Source organism: Pseudophryne corroboree, unplaced genomic scaffold, assembly GCF_028390025.1.
Source record: "Pseudophryne corroboree isolate aPseCor3 unplaced genomic scaffold, aPseCor3.hap2 scaffold_497, whole genome shotgun sequence".
In the NCBI taxonomy this organism is placed as follows: domain Eukaryota; kingdom Metazoa; phylum Chordata; class Amphibia; order Anura; family Myobatrachidae; genus Pseudophryne; species Pseudophryne corroboree.
The window spans coordinates 312939-327126 of record NW_026970103.1 but is presented as its reverse complement, the minus strand read 5'-3'; positions in this window follow the sequence as shown (position 1 = coordinate 327126).

The following is a 14188-nucleotide window of genomic DNA, read 5'->3' as shown; positions in this document are numbered from 1 at the left end:
AAGGTCAGGCATACCCAAAGCAAGCTCATGTTTCCAGACCTGCCAAGCCCAGACTGAAGCAATCCTGGGCTGCCCATCAGCCTGCTTCCAAAACGGACAAGCCTGCCGCATGACGGTGCAGGCCTCCCTCTGGGGGATCCCAGGGTGGGGGGCCCGACTTCTAGGTTTGGCAAAGAAAGGTATAATTCTAAGCTAGAGAATTCTGTTTGGAGCTCACCTTGTACTTTGTGAAGAAATAATCAGCATTGTGGCTGAGCAGATACATGTAGTGTGTGGCTGCAAACTGCATGGATCTGCTGCGTTGTAATGCTGATTCTTTTTTTTTGCAAAGTACCAATAGCTTCATATAATGTTCACAATTTTTATGCAGGATCAAATAGCTCAATAGGTAGGGTGTTTGATTAGAATTCAACAGGTTATAGGTTTGAATCCTGGGTATGGTAGTTTGAGATGTGTTATTTAATAAAGTATGTTGTTCTGACTGCCGGCATCCTATCACCTGGGATATCATACTAAATAAATGGAGTTGATCAAATTTTTTTTTTTTAACTAGGGACAATTTCCAGATACTTCTCTTTATAACTGAGATTGCCCCCTGGAACTTCACATCAGTTGACAACTATGCATGAGTGGGCAGTGCTTGCCCTGGATCTGTCCACCCATTTATGTGCCGCCATAAAATAAAGCATGACTAACAGTTATCCTGGGCGTACACTACACAATTATCTGTCAGGCTATCTATCCAGTCTGGATGGATGGAATGAAAATCTGGTAATGTATAGGAGCAAATGTCAATTAACCATTTGCTCCCAAACACTAGAAAAGTGGTCAAAAATGGTCATTACACAAATTGGTTAAACCCAAAATTTAACCAATTTGTTTAGGGGACCATTTTTGTCCATTTTTTAGTGTTTGAGAGTAAATCGTTGATGGTCATTTGCTCACATAGATAACCGGATTTCTATTCCAACCAGCCAGTGTTGGAGAGATGGTCTGCCAGATTACATAATGCATACCAGAGCCATAACTAGACTTTTTGGTGCCCTGTGACAGAGAATTATATGCCCTCCCCCCCATTTTTGCAATATGGACAAAAGGCGCATGCCTTGTGGGGAAGGGGCATAACAAGATTGGTCTCAGAGAAAGCACATGAGATATGAAGATATATCTAGTATACTTGACACTCAATGGTTTGTGGTTTTGCAGGGGTGCCCTCCTTAAATGCATATACAGTCACACATGGCATGTTTGTGTAAATGGCATATCAGCAGTCAGCACTAACTGGTGACATGCCATTTGTACAAGTAAGCCATGTGTGACTAATATATAAACATACTTTATTAAATAACACCTCAAACTATCATACCCAGGATTCAAACCTATAACCTGTTAAATTCTAATCAAACACCCTACCCATTGAGCTACTTGATCCTGCATCTATTCTAACCTCCAAAAACAGATTCAGTTGCATTTTCCAGCGTGTTTTGTTTGCGCCTTTGCAAATGTCTTACATCGACAAACTTATTTAGTACTATTTTGCAAATAGGGTTACATTGTCGCAACATTGTGTTCCCTAATTGCTTGATTTTTTAAATGCAAAAATTGATAAAGACACCTGATAATTGCTCTGTGGAGTCTTCTTTTGTGTCTACTTCTTATCTACATTTAATTCCCTACCTATAATCAAGGCATTTTTAAATGCTGGGTGCTGCCAGGACGTGAGGCCTACCTAGTCTTTAGATCTGAATTTGAATGTACTTGTGAACTAACTTAATTTCCTACTTCTAAATTCATTCCTAAATTCACTACTTACATTAATCCTGTAGTTGGGCATTTTGAGCCTTCAATTGTGGGCATTGTTTTGTGTCCAGACCAGCAGCTGGTGGTGTGCATTTGCTGGAAAGGCATCGAAGACCTCCGATATGCTGCATCTCCTGATGTGTGTCTGCCTCAAGTGGCTGTCAGCAAATGCATGCTAGACACCCCATTCCAAGCTGATTGTGACATCACGGAACATGCATCATAGAACAGGCATGCTAGAACATGGGTCTTCAACCTGCGACCCTCCAGCTGCTGTGGAACTACATATCCCAGCATGCCCTGCCTCAGTTTTAGCATACCTTAAAAGCAAAACTGTAGCAGGGCATGCTGGGATGTGTAGTTTCACAGCAGCTGGAGGGCAACAGGATGAAGACCCATGTGCTAGAACCAAACCGCAGGTACATTGAATGCTAGCAAGCTGAATATTTAAATCCTTTTTGTTCCGCAGCATTCCAATGCGGAAGATTCCATGGAACCAGAGATTATTCCATTGAGAAGGACATGCTGCCTGGATGACTGCACTGTGCAAATTAAATCACGGAGCCAGTTGGCTTGTGGGTGGCTCTGGTGACTGGGTGGTTGGGTGGGCGGTGTGTCGGAGGTGGAGCACATGCAAATGAATGTGTATCATCCAGCTAGTGAGAGAGAAAACTCATGCAGGAGTGTGCCTGCTTGTCAGTGAGTTATGCACCTTGCCAGACGTCAAATCTACATGGAGCAACTGGAGGGGACAAGAGCAGGTTTGGAAAATATAGACAGAAGAGCATATATGCTGGCGCATTCTCCATGATTGTGTCAGCTTATGTTTTGGTGCACTGCACTTTCACTAAGTTTTAGCCATTTTGTTTAAACGCAAGTGTAGTTGCTTCTCGCTCTTTTGGCTGTGATATTGTATTGTGGTTGAAGAGTCTGCTGGAGGGATTGTTTTCTTCATTGGCGAGAGACTGAAGATATTCCAGGATGGAAGGCTTGGGAACACTATCCGTTTTTCAGTTGTGGAAGAGTTGAAAGACCGGATTGGACTACATTCTATAGTAAAGGGTATCTTTGTATTTATTAATCCTCCCTTTATATGTGTCTGTCTTTCAATAAAGCTTTGGGCTTGTGATTCCGTCACCCTCTTACACTCCACACCCATAGCCTTATTAACTATCGTATTGTTTAAATGTATAGTGCAGTTCATGATTTATAGTGTAGGCTGACCTGTGCTGTAGTTCTTGAACTGTACTATACCGACAGCATTTGTATTGTGTTTTGGCTGTGCTGCAACACAGTACTTATGTGTGTAATGTTTATGTATGTTTTTTTGCTTCTTTATGTCAATAAAGACTGCTTTTTCAATCCAATATCTGAAAACAATCAATGTTTATCTTTGATGGCAATAGAAGTGGTATGATATTTGCTGCTTTTGAAAGGCAATATCTGATATGTCCCCTATCTGGGAACCATATATTAAATGGCTTTTCAGAAAAGGGAGATGGGAGAAGAGCTTTCAGTACTTGTAGGACCGATGCACATTTCCTATTCTAGCCTCCAAAAACAGATTCAGTAGCATTTTCCAGCGTGTTTTGGATGCGCCTTTGCAAATGTCTTACATCGACAAACTTATTTAGTACTATTTTGCAAATAGGGTTACATTGTTGCAACATTGTGTTCCCTAATTGCTTGATTTTTTAAATGCAACAATTGATAAAAACACCTGATAACTGCTCTGCGGAGTCTTATTTTGTGTCTACTTCTTATCTACATTTAATTCCGTACCTCTAATCAAGGCATTTTTAAATGCTGGCGGCTGCCAGGACGTGAGGCCTACCTAGACTTTAGATCTGAATTTGAATGTACTTGTGAACTAACTTAATTTCCTACTTCTAAATTCATTCCTAAATTCACTACTTACATGAATCCTGTAGTTGGGCATTTTGGGACTTCGATTGTGGGCATTGTTTTGTGTCCAGACCAGCAGCAGGTGGTGTGCATTTGCTGGAAAGGCATCGAAGACCTCCGATATGCTGCATCTCCTGATGTGTGTCTCCCTCAAGTGGCTGTCAGCAAATGCCTGCTAGACACCCCATTCCAAGCTGATTGTGACATCACGGAACATGCATCATAGAACAGGCATGCTAAAACATGGGTCTTCAACCTGCGACCCTCCAGCTGCTGTGGAACTACACATCCCAGCATGCCCTGCCTCAGTTTTAGCATACCTTATAGCAAAACTGTGGCAGGGCATGCTGGGATGTGTAGTTTCACAGCAGCTGGAGGGCCACAGGATGAAGACCCATGTGCTAGAGCCAAGCCGCAGGTACATTGAATGCCGCAGCATTCCAATGCGGAAGATTCCATGGAACCAGAGATCCTTCCATTGAGAAGGACATGCTGCCTGGATGACTACACTGTGCAAATTAAATCACGGAGCCAGTTGGTTTGTGGGTGGCTCTGGTGACTGGGTGGTTGGGTGGGTGGTGTGTCGGAGGTGGAGCACATGCAAATGATTGTGTATCATCCAGCTAGTGAGAGTGAAAACTCATGCAGGAGTGTGCCTGCTTGTCAGTGGGTTATGCACCTTGCCAGACGTTAAATCTACATAGAGCAGCTGGAGGGGACAAGAGCATGTTTGCAAAATATAGATAGAAGAGCATATATGCTGGCGCATTCTCCATGATTGTGTCAGCTTATGTTTTGGTGCACTGCACTTTCCTCCACTAAGTTTTAGCCATTTTTGTTAAGCTCAAGTGTAGTTGCTTCTCGGCCTTTTGGCTGTGATCTTGTATTGTGGTTGAAGGGTCTGCTGGAGGGAGGGATTGCTTTCTTCATTGGCGAAAGACCAAAGATATTCCAGGATGGAAGGCTTGGGAACACTATCCGTTTTTCAACGGCTCTAGCACATGGGTCTTCATCCTGTGGCCCTCCAGCTGCTGTGAAACTACACATCCCAGCATGCCCTGCCACAGTTTTGCTATTAAGGTATGCTAAAACTGAGGCAGGGCATGCTGGGATGTGTAGTTCCACAGCAGCTGGAGGGTCGCAGGTTGAAGACCCATGTTTTAGCATGCCTGTTCTATGATGCATGTTCCATGATGTCACAATCAGCTTGGAATGGGGTGTCTAGCAGGCATTTGCTGACAGCCACTTGAGGGAGACACACATCAGGAGATGCAGCATATCGGAGGTCTTCGATGCCTTTCCAGCAAATGCACACCACCTGCTGCTGGTCTGGACACAAAACAATGCCCACAATCGAAGTCCCAAAATGCCCAACTACAGGATTCATGTAAGTAGTGAATTTAGGAATGAATTTAGAAGTAGGAAATTAAGTTAGTTCACTAGTACATTCAAATTCAGATCTAAAGACTAAACACAAAACACAAAATAAGACTCCACAGAGCAATTATCAGGTGTCTGCATTGTTGCATTTAAAAAATCAAGCAATTAGGGAACACAATGTTGCGACAATGTAACCCTATTTGCAAAATAGTACTAAATAAGTTTGTCGATGTAAGACATTTGCAAAGGCGCAAACAAAACACGCTGGAAAATGCAACTGAATCTGTTTTTGGAGGTTAGAAAAGATGCAGGATCAAGTAGCTCCATGGGTAGGGTGTTTGATTAGAATTCAACAGGTTATAGGTTTGAATCCTGGGTATGATAGTTTGAGGTGTTATTTAATAAAGTATGTTTATATATTAGTCACACATGGCTTACTTGTACAAATGGCATGTCACCAGTTAGTGCTGACTGCTGATATGCCATTTGGACTAAAACAAATTAAAATGGTAAAAGTTATTGTACTTTAAGTAAAAATAAAAGCTAAAATATCAACCCCAGTTTTGGATTACTTTAATGAACAAAAAAAAAATGCATATAGCAAAGGATAGTTTCAATCTGCCTACCTCTGGGTTATGGGCCCAGCATGCTTCCATTGCAGTACTCTGCTGCACATGTAAGTGCAAGAGATCCTGAAGCACTCACTCATCATGCGAAAGTACCAATGTGTTTCTTCATTGGTTGCTGGAAGAAACATCTTACAAAAACTCTCCAGATTATTGACTTTTTAAAGTTTTTCTAGGAAACGTTCTAGATGAATGCTTATTAATCTTTGTCAGTATGTACTTTTTGCAAAGTGTCTCTGTGGCGCAATCGGTTAGTGTGTTCAGCTATTAATCAAAAGGTTGGTGGTTCAATCCCACCCAGGGACGTAATTGACCTTGTAATCAGATTTTGGTGATATTTAAGTAGACAAGTCAAAATTGCAAACCCCCTCTTATGGTGTAGGGTACCTGGCCTTCTCTGATGTAATCAGATTTGATTAAGTGATTTTATAAAAAAACAGCTAGGAAGCACAATTTAGCAGTGGGTTGCAGAGAAAAAGAAAAATGCTGGCAGAAAAATCCAATTGAGTGATTAAACAGCTCTTCATTTTCTGGCTTTATTTTTATGATAACAAATTTGTTCTCTGAAAAGTGTCCACAAAGCCAAGTATCTGATTAACATCTTTGTAGGGATGTTTTTTCACCTATTACTAAATTAAACTTGCTTCATTGGAAAGGCAGCAAGATGCATCCTCATTTCAATATCTACGGAAATAATACAGGTTGACACCAGGAAACATTAACGCCACTGCATCTTTGCTGTTTTCTCATGTGGAAGTCTGTTTAATGTGAAAACAAGGTGATATCTAATTAGCACACAGGTAAGGAATTAAGAAAATCTTTATTTAAGGGTGAAGATGTTTCTCACAAAATCGTTGCCCCAATGCATCATTGAAATTCAAGCTGGAAAGATGATTTTAATATATCACTTGTACATTTTGTATTGCTCTTCTGGTGACAATGTAGTTTGTTTTTGTCAATTACCATTTTAATAATAGGGTAAAGAAAATTAAGTGGATTTTTGAAAGAAAACAATACTGTCAATATACTATTAAAACAAATTAAAATGGTAAAAGTTATTGTACTTTAAGTAAAAATAAAAGCTAAAATATCAATCCCAGTTTTGGATTACTTTAATGAACAAAAAAAAAATGCATATAGCAAAGGATAGTTTCAATCTGCCTACCTCTGGGTTATGGGCCCAGCATGCTTCCATTGCAGTACTCTGCTGCACATGTAAGTGCAAGAGATCCTGAAGCACTCACTCATCATGCAAAAGTACCAATGTGTTTCTTCATTGGTTGCTGGAAGAAACATCTTACAAAAACTCTCCAGATTATTGACTTTTTAAAGTTTTTCTAGGAAACGTTCTAATGAATGCTTATTAGTCTTTGTCAGTATGGACTTTTTGCAAAGTGTCTCTGTGGCGCAATCGGTTAGTGTGTTCAGCTATTAATCAAAACGTTGGTGGTTCAATCCCACCCAGGGACGTAATTGACCTTGTGATCAGATTTTGGTGATATTTAAGTAGACAAGTCAAAATTGCAAACCCCCTCTTATGGTCTAGGGTACCTGGCCTTCTCTGATGTAATCAGAGTTAGATTTGATTAAGTGATTTTATAAAAAATCAGCTAGGAAGCACAATTTAGCAGTGGGTTGCAGAGAAAAAGAAAAATGCTGGCAGAAAAATCCAATTGAGTGATTAAACAGCTCTTCATTTTCTGGCTTTATTTTTATGATAACAAATTTGTACTCTGAAAAGTGTCCACAAAGCCAAGTATCTGATTAACATCTTTGTAGGGATGGTTTTTCACCTATTACTAAATTAAACTTGCTTCATTGGAAAGGCAGCACGATGCATCCTCATTTCAATATCTACGGAAATAATACAGGTTGACACCAGGAAACATTAACGCCACTGCATCTTTGCTGTTTTCTCATGTGGAAGTCTGTTTAATGTGAAAACAAGGTGATATCTAATTAGCACACAGGTAAGGAATTAAGAAAATCTTTATTTAAGGGTGAAGATGTTTCTCACAAAATCGTTGCCCCAATGCATCATTGAAATTCAAGCTGGAAAGATGATTTTAATATATCACTTGTACATTTTGTATTGCTCTTCTGGTGACAATGTAGTTTGTTTTTGTCAATTACCATTTTAATAATCGGGTAAAGAAAATTAATTGGATTTTTGAAAGAAAACAATACTGTCAATATACTATTAAAACAAATTAAAATGGTAAAAGTTATTGTACTTTAAGTAAAAATAAAAGAGCAAAAATATCAATCCCAGTTTTGGATTACTTTAATTAACAAAAAAAATGCATATAGCAGAGGATAGTTTCAATCTGCCTACCTCTGGGTTATGGACCCAGCATGCTTCCATTACAGTACTCTGCTGCACATGTAAGTGCAAGAGATCCTGAAGCACTCACTCATCATGGGAAAGTACCAATGTGTTTCTTCATTGGTTGATGGAAGAAACATCTTACAAAAACTCTCCACATTATTGACTTTTTAAAATGTTTCTAGGAATCGTTCTAGATGAATGCTTATTAGCCTTTGTCAGTATATACTTTTGCAAAGTGTCGCTGTGGCGCAATCAGTTAGTGTGTAAGGCTATTAACCAAAAGGTTGGTGGTTCAATCCCACCCAGGGACTTAATTGACCTTGTTATCAGATTTTGGTGATCTTTAAGTAGACAAGTCAAAATTTCAAACCCCCTGTTATGGTGTAGGGTACCTGGCCTTCTCTGATGTAATCAGAGTTAGATTTGATTCAGTGATTTTATAAAAACAGCTAGGAAGCACAATTTAGCAGTGGGTTGCAGAGAAAAAGAAATATGCTGGCAGAAAAATCCAATTGAGTGATTAAACAGCTCTTCATTTTCTGGCTTTATTTTTATGCTAACTAATTTGTTCTCTGAAAAGAGTCCACAAAGCCAAGTATCTGATTAACATATTTGTAGGGATGGTTTTTCACCTATTACTAAATTAAACTTGCTTCATTGGAAAGGCAGCAAGATGCATCCTCATTTCAATATCTACTGAAATAATACAGGTTGACACCAGGAAACATTAACGCTACTGCATCCTTGCTGCTTTCTCATGTGGAAGTCTGTTTAATGTGAAAACAAGGTGATATCTAATTAGCACACAGGTAAGGAATTAAGAAAATCTTTATTTAAGGGTGAAGATGTTTCTCACAAAATCGTTGCCCCAATGCATCATTGAAATTCAAGCTGGAAAGATGATTTTAATATATCACTTGTACATTTTGTATTGCTCTTCTGGTGACAATGTAGTTTGTTTTTGTCAATTACCATTTTAATAATCGGGTAAAGAAAATTAATTGGATTTTTGAAAGAAAACAATACTGTCAATATACTATTAAAACAAATTAAAATGGTAAAAGTTATTGTACTTTAAGTAAAAATAAAAGAGCAAAAATATCAATCCCAGTTTTGGATTACTTTAATTAACAAAAAAAATGCATATAGCAGAGGATAGTTTCAATCTGCCTACCTCTGGGTTATGGACCCAGCATGCTTCCATTACAGTACTCTGCTGCACATGTAAGTGCAAGAGATCCTGAAGCACTCACTCATCATGGGAAAGTACCAATGTGTTTCTTCATTGGTTGATGGAAGAAACATCTTACAAAAACTCTCCACATTATTGACTTTTTAAAATGTTTCTAGGAATCGTTCTAGATGAATGCTTATTAGCCTTTGTCAGTATATACTTTTGCAAAGTGTCGCTGTGGCGCAATCAGTTAGTGTGTAAGGCTATTAACCAAAAGGTTGGTGGTTCAATCCCACCCAGGGACTTAATTGACCTTGTTATCAGATTTTGGTGATCTTTAAGTAGACAAGTCAAAATTTCAAACCCCCTGTTATGGTGTAGGGTACCTGGCCTTCTCTGATGTAATCAGAGTTAGATTTGATTCAGTGATTTTATAAAAACAGCTAGGAAGCACAATTTAGCAGTGGGTTGCAGAGAAAAAGAAATATGCTGGCAGAAAAATCCAATTGAGTGATTAAACAGCTCTTCATTTTCTGGCTTTATTTTTATGCTAACTAATTTGTTCTCTGAAAAGAGTCCACAAAGCCAAGTATCTGATTAACATATTTGTAGGGATGGTTTTTCACCTATTACTAAATTAAACTTGCTTCATTGGAAAGGCAGCAAGATGCATCCTCATTTCAATATCTACTGAAATAATACAGGTTGACACCAGGAAACATTAACGCTACTGCATCCTTGCTGCTTTCTCATGTGGAAGTCTGTTTAATGTGAAAACAAGGTGATATCTAATTAGCACACAGGTAAGGAATTAAGAAAATCTTTATTTAAGGGTGAAGATGTTTCTCACAAAATCGTTGCCCCAATGCATCATTGAAATTCAAGCTGGAAAGATGATTTTAATATATCACTTGTACATTTTGTATTGCTCTTCTGGTGACAATGTAGTTTGTTTTTGTCAATTACCATTTTAATAATAGGGTAAAGAAAATTAAGTGGATTTTTGAAAGAAAACAATACTGTCAATATACTATTAAAACATATTAAAATGGTAAAAGTTATTGTACTTTAAGTAAAAATAAAAGAGAAAAAATATCAATCCCAGTTTTGGATTACTTTAATTAACAAAAAAAAATGCATATAGCAGAGGATAGTTTCAATCTGCCTACCTCTGGGTTATGAACCCAGCATGCTTTCATTACAGTACTCTGCTGCACATGTAAGTGCAAGAGATCCTGAAGCACTCACTCATCATGGGAAAGTACCAATGTGTTTCTTCGTTGGTTGATGGAAGAAACATCTTACAAAAACTCTCCAGATTATTGACTTTTTAAAGTTTTTCTAGGAAACGTTCTAGATGAATGCTTATTAGCCTTTGTCAGTATGGACTTTTGCAAAGTGTCTCTGTGGTGCAATCGGTTAGTGTGATTGGTTATTAACCAAAGGGTTGGTGGTTCAATCCCACCCAGGGATGTAATTGACCTTGTTATCAGATTTTGGTGATCTTTAAGTAGACAAGTCAAAATTTCAAAAACCCCTGTTATGGTGTAGGGTACCTGGCCTTCTCTGATGTAATCAGAGTTAGATTTGATTCAGTGATTTTATAAAAACAGCTAGGAAGCACAATTTAGCAGTGGTTTGCAGAGAAAAAGAAATATGCTGGCAAAAAAATCCAATTGAGTGATTAAACAGCTCTTCATTTTCTGGCTTTATTTTTATGCTAACAAATTTGTTCTCTGAAAAGTGTCCACAAAGCCAAGTATCTGATTAACATCTTTGTAGGGATGGTTTTTCACCTATTACTAAATTAAACTTGCTTCATTGGAAAGGCAGCAAGATGCATCCTCATTTCAATATCTACTGAAATAATACAGGTTGACACCAGGAAACATTAACGCCACTGCATCCCTGCCGATGATAACCTCAAGTTGGGTCATTCGGTGCTGCAGAGTCGTACGCACTCTTCCACCCGTTCAAGAGCTTTGGTATAACCCCATGGTTCTTAATGTGACCCCAGCATCCTCTAGGTCGTATGAGAAAATAGGATTTTAATACCTACCGGTAAATCCTTTTCTCTTAGTCTGTAGAGGATGCTGGGCACCCGTCCCAGTCCATACTGTGTCTGCAGTTATTACTTGTGGTTATACACATGTTGTGTTATGGTTCTGGTCAGCTTTTTGCTGCAATTGTTCATGCCGTTGGCTTGTGTTCTGTTGAATGCCACGTTCTGCGGCATGCTTAAGGTGTGAGCTGGTAAGATGCTCACCTTAGTTTAACAATAAATCCTTTCCTCGAAATGTCCGTCTCCCTGGGCACAGTTCCTATAACTGGAGTCTGGAGGAGGGGCATAGAGGGAGGAGCCAGTTCACACCCTTTGATAGTCTTAAAGTGCCCATGTCTCTTGCGGATCCCGTCTATACCCCATGGTTCTTAATGTGACCCCAGCATCCTCTACGGACTAAGAGAAAAGGATGCCCTTGCGCACTATCCTGACTTCTCCTCCCGTCTGCTTACTTTGTGCCTTCCAACACACAATGCGAACTACAGGTGGTGCTGCAGGGCCCACACCCTTTTACTTGCCTTACAGAACAGCTCTGGAGCTGTTACAGTGCCCAGCTGCTGCAAGAAATCAGCTTGAATGCTTCAGGGGATGGGGCATGGCCAACATGAGCCCCACACCAAAGGAGGGTGGGGGTGTTTAATGAGAACTAGGGGTCATCCAAGCACTGCAAAAGGCCGCCATGCCCTGCACGCCCCTTTTCTCTTTTCATATGCAGATGAGGGTTCCAGCCAACTTTGGCCCACTGCTTGGATAACATCACTGTATGCAAATCCGTCTGCTGCAGACCTTCCCCCAGGAATGCTTGTACTAGATGTTGCATATGGTTTGATATTTGATGGTGCTTCAGTATTAGGCAGCCTTCCGCCCTCCCATGTTCATCTGAAAAGATGTGGTCTCCCTGCAGTTGTTGTCCCCAGACGAGAGTTCCCTTGTGCTTCCTCAGTTGAATCTCCTTAACTTGACGGGGGAGGGGCTGCCAGAGCAGACACCCTCCCCAGCCCTATCCCAACTCATACTTATTTTGCATATGAGATTTCTTGATCATGAAGATTGTTCTCACAGGGTGAGGTTCATCCATTATATTTTAAAATAGGAAGGTACAAATTACATATTTGAATTGCATTTATGTGCTGGATTCAAATGTCCCCCCCCCCCCCCTTCCATTCTCAATTGTGCCCGTCAGCAGCTATTCTAAGGTTGCTGCCAATGGGTGTGACACATTAATTTCTTCTGTGGGGTACACTGGACTCCACAAGGATTCACATTGGGGTGTAGAGTAGGATCTTGATCTGAGGCACCAACCGGCTCAAAGCTTTTGACTGTTCCCAAGATGCTCAGTGCATTCTCCTCTATAACCCCGCTTCCATGAACAGGGAGCTCAGTGTGTAGTTGGTGCCTTCAGTAGCAGGCCACTTAACAGGGGCCTGCCTCAGGCAGCCTATTCTTAGCTATAAATTTTGACAAGAAAAGAAGAACTTGTTTTATGAGAATCTACAAGGGCTGCAGCAGGCTAGGTCTAATAGACATCTTTACTGCAGCTTCATCACTCCCAGCGGCGCTGTATACTCCCGTGCCCTGGTTGCTGGGTCACTGCAGCGGAGGCTCCGGTTTCATCCTAAGGTCAGTCACACACACACCACCCTTCCGGATCACGAGGCCGCTGTTGAAGGGGAGCGTGGCCGTAGGGGGTGGACCATGTGCGCACTGGCGTGGACACTGATTACTGGGCAGCCGCTCCACTAGTCACCAGGTACAGTTAAGGAGCACAGGTCTGGGGGTTTTTCTCCTATATTAACCCAATTTTGTACTGCCCGCAGCGCATTGTGATAGGTAATAGGGCCTGATTCAGGTTGGATTGCAATCACAATAAGCGATCCAACTGCAAAAATTGCTAAGAGCATACGCATGTGCCTGCATTTTCTGCGGCACCCTGCAGAGAATGCGATCGCCTCTGCCTGTCAATCGGGGCGGGGGGGGGGGGGATAGGTGGGTCAGCAACACTCCATTTCCAAGTCAGGGATGGAGCGGTGCAGGGGCAATGCTTCAAAATGGGGTCTGCAACGGAGGAGACACAGGGGGCGTGGTCACAGCGGCTGTATGACATCACATTCAGCCGCTGTGATCACAAAAATGGTGGCGGCTTCCTGCGCGCACATACAGTCTGCACCAGCAGGAGGCTACACCATTTTTTATGATCACGCTGAACTGCAGTGCGACTGCAATTACAGCATGGTCAAGAAGGGAGGCGTCATGCTGGGTGGCCATGCCTTTTCACTGTGCAGGAGCCAGCACCGCTCACACACTAGTCCCCGGGTGCAGCCCCCAACCCCCGGGACACCCGGAGCAACAAAATGTAGATTCAGGCCACCAGGCCACGTCCCTACCTATGAAACCATGCCTCCTTTTTACCATTGCGCTGCTTATCTGCGCGTACTGCATTACAATCTCCCTCGCCACCTCTCTGGGTGTCACCAGTAATAGTGACACCTCTGCCATGCTTGTAGCAGCTGGTCCTAAGATCTACGCCTCAAGCCCTGAGTGTTTGCCCTTGTGACTTGTTGATCATCATAGCGAAGCAGATGCTTACAGAAAACTGCAGGGGCTTAGATTGAAAATAAAAAAATTGATGGGTATAAGGTAGAGAGGAGCGGGTTCGGTTCTCCGAGAACCGAATTCCCCACGAACTCCACGTGGTTTACACTGGTCCGAGGCAGGCTCGGTTGTTCCCGCCTGACTCGGAAAACCTGAACAAGGGAAAATGTCATCATCCCGCTGTCGGATTCTCGCGAGATTCGGATTCCATATAAAGAGCTGCGCGTTGCCGCCATTTTTACTCGTGCATTGAAGAGAGAGCGGAATGGACGTGGCTATGTTCTCTCAGTGGAAATCTCAATAGCAGTGCTCAGTATCAG